Genomic DNA, 6,461 nt, shown 5'->3' with positions numbered 1-6,461 from the left:
ATGAGATGATTAAACAAAATCCATTTAAAATGAATCTAGGTTTTACAATACTCACATATTAGTCTAGACTCTCTGGCCCCAGACTCCATAATCCTATCTAGGTGGTATCATCTGAGTGACTACCATAACAGGAGTAGACATGTCATTATGAAACCTCACATAACACTTGACAAGCTGCAGGCACTCATTTTTTTTAAAAAAAAAATATTTATTTATTGTGCATTAGTGTTTTACCTGCATGAATGTAAGAGTATCACCACATAGATGCCTGGTACCTAAAGAGGGAAGATGAAGGTGTCAGATCCCTTTGCAACTTTAACTACACATGCCTCTAACTGGCACATGAAATATGGAAATAAGAGCAAGGTCCTCTGCACGAGCTGAAAGCACTCTTAACTGTTAAATCATCTTCCCAGACAAGTATATTTATTCATTCTTTGTTGGTAAAATAAACCAAGATGACCTAAATGAACCAGAAGGACAATATTGGAATAATGTGGCTCCCTTTGATTTTTATATGCATTAATTTTGTTGGACAATAAACTCCTCCCAAGTTAAAGAATATTACCTTTCTATAATAATCATTAGTCTATCTTCTACATCTGTGAGCTAGCAATGTAGGGGGGAACAGCTCTGTAGTTCCACAGTTCTAAGTGGTTGATTTCTACATCCTGGTTGCAGTTACTTCTACCCAACCTTATTACTTTGGTTATTTGTCAGAGAACTGGAGCAACCCAGTCAAGTAGGTCCTACATCTCTAATTATCTACCTAGCCACCTTGAACTTGTCCACCATCCTGAAAATATCTTACTAGGAAGAATTCAAGCATGCAAAGAGTGTTGAAACCTACAACACATATCAACATACCATCACGTATGCAGTTTACAGTGGGGCATAGTAAGTTACAACATCACCTGAGATTCAAAGGATAAATTTTCTGTTTTCATGGATGGTATTAAAATAATACTGTAAAGGAACATGGAAGGCTAAAAACTAGTAATCATCTTTTACAACACATCTCATCCTGTGCTTGTAGGTTATACTGAAATATGAAATACAACCCCCTACTTTAAATGCAAGGCTTTATTTTAGATATGAAATGCTAATAATATTAGATAAGAGAAGTTGGCAAGCAAAACACTATTTTTTTTTTACTTTAGACTTTATTATCTACAGAAACATGATATATTTTTCATATAAGTTTTAATTTGACTTACTTCTTCCACTTTAATAATTAAATATTTAATTAAAATTGATCTTGACATGCCAGAGGCCAGTCTCATTAGATTTCCTCTCTTCTCTCCTTAAGTTATTTAACACCAAATAACACTTCAAATGATTTTTGTATATATTTATTTTGGGCGAAGGGTTGAAACAGGGTTTCTCTGTGTAGCCTTGGCTGTCCTGGAACTAGCTCTAGACTAGAACTAGCTAGACCAGGATGGCCTCAGACTCACAGAGATTTGCCTGCCTCTGCTTCCTGAGTGCTGGGATCTAAAATCCAAAACACCAATAATAACCTTTGCTGGAGAGGTTGTGGGGTAAGGGGCACGCTCATCCATTGCTGGTGGGAATGCAAACTTGTGCAACCACTTTGGAAAGCAGTGTGGCGGTTTCTCAGGAAATTCGGGATCAACCTACCCCAGGACCCAGCAATTCCACTATTGGGAATCTACCCAAGAGATGCCCAATCATACAACAAAAGCATATGCTCATCTATGTTCATAGCAGCATTATTTGTAATAGCCAGATCCTGGAGACAGCCTAGATGCCCTTCAGTGGAAGAATGGATGAAGAAACTGTGGAATATATACATGCTAGAATACTACTCAGCGGTAAAAAACAATGACATCTTGAATTTTGCAGGCAAATGGATGGAAATAGAAAACACTATTCTGAGTGAGGTAACCCAGACCCATAAAGATGAACATGGGATGTACTCACTCATATTCGGTTTCTAGCCATGATTAAAGGACATCGAGCCTATAAGTTTGGGATCCTTGAGAAGATAATAAGAAGAACCTCCACCTGACGATAGATGAAGAAAACACTATTAATAAATAGCTTAAAATAGTAATTAGGTCATCTAAGACCAAGCTTCCTTTTGGTCTATGTTTTCTGGTCTCTGAAAAATATTATAAAATATAAGAACAGTTCTTCAGCCATATTATACACATGTACTTTGGAACAAGTTAAAATAGAACAGTGAGTTATATAACACTTTGCTGCCTGAATTATCTATCCTAATATCTGGTGTGACTCACTGGCATGGTGAAAACCAAAAGGTATCTTATGCATTTCCCAACGTAATTTCCTTAAACAGGAACTTTATGCATACTATTTTTACATCTGTCCACTTAGCAATATGACATAAAGAGTCTTCTATACAACTCCAAAGAGTTCATCATAAAATTTAAAATACTATAATGATCCCTGTGAGGTCTAGGAAAACGGTACCATCAGTTTACATTTTTATTTGTATATGGTTATTTTTATTGTTTTTAGTTTCTTGTCTCATAGAGATGGAGATTAAATTATTTTCCACAGTTCTGTGAATTCATCGATGAAGGCATACATAGGAAAAACATTCTAGAAGTAGAATACGTGTTTCAGGCATGATGTTTTCAAAACTGAAACACATAGCTGAGATGAACTGGACTTCATGTAAACAATACATAAAAGCATATTCTTCCAAATACTCATATAATAGTACAGACTCATATACATTTCATCTATGTTCAACTAGTGTGATCATAAGTGCTGAGCGTGGTCACATGATTATTTAATTTGCATTTGTAAAACATGGAGTTCTATAATTTCCAGACAATTTGTGTTTAATTTAAGAAAATGCTAGTTCAGTCATAATCTTTATTTTAATATGTTATCTGCATTTGAAAAGAGCTTGCACAGGCCTTTTATACCGTAAGGGAGATTAACCCTTTTGTCTGTGTTAAGTGTTACCATTGTTTCATCTACTTGGTTGATGAGCATATTACACATAGACAAAATCACACTGATCATAAGTATACAGTTTAACTAATGCCGGCAATTACATACACACTAGTAATCATCACACAAATAATAATATAAAGTCCCTTGGTTCATCCCCCCAAAACCACACACCAAACACACACACAGACACACACACACACACACACACACACACACACACTTTTTATTATTGCCTCTCATTTTTTTTTTGACAGAGGGAGACTGTATAGTCAGAGTTTACTTCTATCTTCTAATCTTCTTGTCAGGTCCTTGGGTGCTAGGATTACAGGTGTGTGTCACAATATCAAGCTCTCTTTAACAACATACAGACAAAAGCACCTGGAATCTGAGCAGACTGGTATACACTCATAATCTAAATAAAAGATTGCTGAGTCATGAAGATTGAGGGCTGGCACAAGTCTAGTCTGGTTATGTAGTATAAGACTCTATCTCATAAAACCAAATAACAATATATAAAATTAAATAAATGACATAAAATATAGTAACATAGAAATTTCTAGAACCCTCCTTGTACTTAGATACTTGTATCCAAATGTAATGACACCATGTAAGCATGTTTGAGCATGCAATATGAGATCATATAACAAACTCCACTAATAAAAGTTTTCAAGTATATTTACACATAAATAAATATGTTTTATTATTTTCTTTAAATATGATGCAGAGCAGATAGCTCAGCTGCTAAAATCTAGCTCCCAGTGCCTACAACAAATAGTTCACAACCAGCTGTAACTTTAGTTCCAGGAGATAAGTGGTATTCTTAAGGAGTCTGTGGGTAAACATGCATATGTGGCATAGATGGACGCACAAAAATAAAAATAACATGACACCCTTACATAATAAAAGTTCTGGAGAGAGTAGTGATACAAGAGACATACATTAATTAGCATATTAAAAGCAGTTTGTGCCAAGACCATAGCCACATAAATTTAAAGGAAGAGGAACTCAAAGCAATTCTACTAATATCAGGAAAAATACAAGGTTGTCCACTCTCTCCATGCCTATTTAATATAGCACTTGAAATCTTAGTTAAAGCAACAAGGCAACTGAAAAAAAATCAACGGGACACAAATTGGAAAGGAAGTAGTCAAAGAATCTTTATTTGTAGATGATATGATAGTATACATTAAGTGGCCCTAAAAATTCCACCTGGAAACTCCTACATCTGATAAACACTTTCAGCAAGATATCTGAATAAAAAAAATTAACTCACAAAAATCAGTAACCCTCCTATATACAAACAGTAAATGGTTTGAAATGCAATCAGAGAAATAACCTGTTTCAAAATAGCCTCAAATAATATAAATATCTTGGGGTAATGCTAACCTAGCAAGTGAAAAACTTGCATGATAAAGCAAAGAAAAACAGCCTTCAATCCACAATCCCAGAGAACCTAGACAACAATGAGGACCCTAAGAGAAACATACATGGATCTAATCTACATAGGGAGTAGTAAAAGACAAGATCTCCTGAATAAATTGGGAGCATGGGGACCATGGAAGAGGGTTGAAGGGGAGGGGAGAGGCAGGGAAGGGAGCAGAAAAAAATGTATAGCTCAATAAAATTAATAAAAAATTAAGTCATTGAAGAAATAAATTAAAGAAGATATCAGAAGATAAAAAGACCTCTCATAATCATGAATTTGTAAGAATAACAGTAAAAATGGGCATGCTACCAAAAGTAATCTACATATTCAACAAAATCCTCATCAAAATTCCAAAAGAATTCTTTACAGACATTAATGAGGTAATTTTTATCTTTCTACAGAAACAAAGAAAAACAGGATAGCTAAAATAACCTTGAATAATAAGAGAACTGCTAAAGATGTCACCACCTATAAGAGGATTTTTCTGTTCCTTCTATCAGTTCACAAATTATGACATGGAGACTTATTATTAATTATGAAAGCATGACTGATAGCTTAGGCTTGTTTCTAATTAGCTCTTATGTTAAATTAACCCATATTTTTAGTAATCTATGTGCGACAATGTTTTACCTCTACCCCATTTTGTCTGTCCAATTCATTCCTCATCTGACTGACTTCTCTTCCCTTTTTCTTCCCACCATCCTCTGTGCCTGGAAATCTTGCCTAGCTATTGACCATTTTTTTTTATTTTTTTTTATTTTTTTTTGTTTCCAGTTTATTTATTTTTTATTAAAAATTGCCATCTCCTCCCCTCCTCCTCCCCCTTCCCTCCCCTCCCCTCCACCCATACCCCCACTCCCTCCCTCTCCAGGCCAAAGAGCCATCAGGGTTCTCTACACTATGTTGAGTCCAAGGTCCTCCCAACTCCCTCCAGGTCCAGGAAGGTGAGCAAACAAACTGACAAGGCTCACACAGAGCCCGTCCATGTCGTAGAGACCAAGCCCATCGCCTATTGACCATTTTATTAAACCAATCTGAGTGACACATATTCACAGTGTATAAAGGAATATTCTGCAACATTTCCTCATTTTGTCTACATTAAAAGGAAAGTGTTTAACCCTAAAATAGTAAAGCTATAAACAATGAGAACTATCAGAAAAGAATTACATTTACAATGTCTAGTCCATTTTCATTTGGCATATTTAGAGAAAATACTCCATTGTTGATTCTATCTTGATGAGTATGGATGGAACTCTATACCTAATTTTTCTATCCCAACTAAGGAAAACTATAACTATCTAGTCTCTAATTTTATGAAAAAAACCCCAAAAGGTATAATAATAGCTTAGCAAATAGGAGATATAGAGCAATCGACTTCCCAAACCAAAAAAAAAAAAAAAAAAAAAAAAAAAAAAAAAAAAAAAAAAAAAAAACCAACCAAACAAACAAAAAAACAGAAAAAGTTGTCTGCCTGGACAGTCACCCAAGTTTGTTTCCTTTGCAACATGGGGTAATCATCTTCAGCACACTGGCCTAGAATATTTGATAGAATTTTTTTGTTAAACGGGAATTTTTGAAGGACCATTCTACTCTGTTTTGGCAAAATTTAGCCTTTGATTTTCTTGTGTCCTGCTAGTCCAGTTTAACTGTCAGCAGTTGAGGCTAGAGCAGTTCTTTCCCAGTATCTAAATTTTGCCACAAAGAAATCAAATTCCATAAGACATAGAGGCAGAGACTGCTCGTTAGTTTCCCAGACACCCAAACCCAAATTAATACATTAATAATACATTAATTAATATATTAATTACAACACTGTTCACTAGCCTAGGCATATTTTTAGCCAATTTGCACATCTTTAACCCATTTCTATTGATCTGTGTATCACCAAGAGTCGGTAGCCTACTGGTATGGTTGTGGCTGTTAACTGGAATCTTTCTTAGCAGTTACATGGTTTCTCCCTGACTCAATTTACTATCTCTGTATATCTCTGTTCAGATTACCAGCCTGGATTTACTCTAAAAAACCTAAACAGCTTCTTTAATGATAAATGGTAATAAAACATATTCACATCATACAGAGGGGA

Source organism: Arvicola amphibius, chromosome 5, assembly GCF_903992535.2.
Source record: "Arvicola amphibius chromosome 5, mArvAmp1.2, whole genome shotgun sequence".
Lineage (NCBI taxonomy): Eukaryota > Metazoa > Chordata > Mammalia > Rodentia > Cricetidae > Arvicola > Arvicola amphibius.
This window is presented reverse-complemented; position numbering follows the sequence as displayed.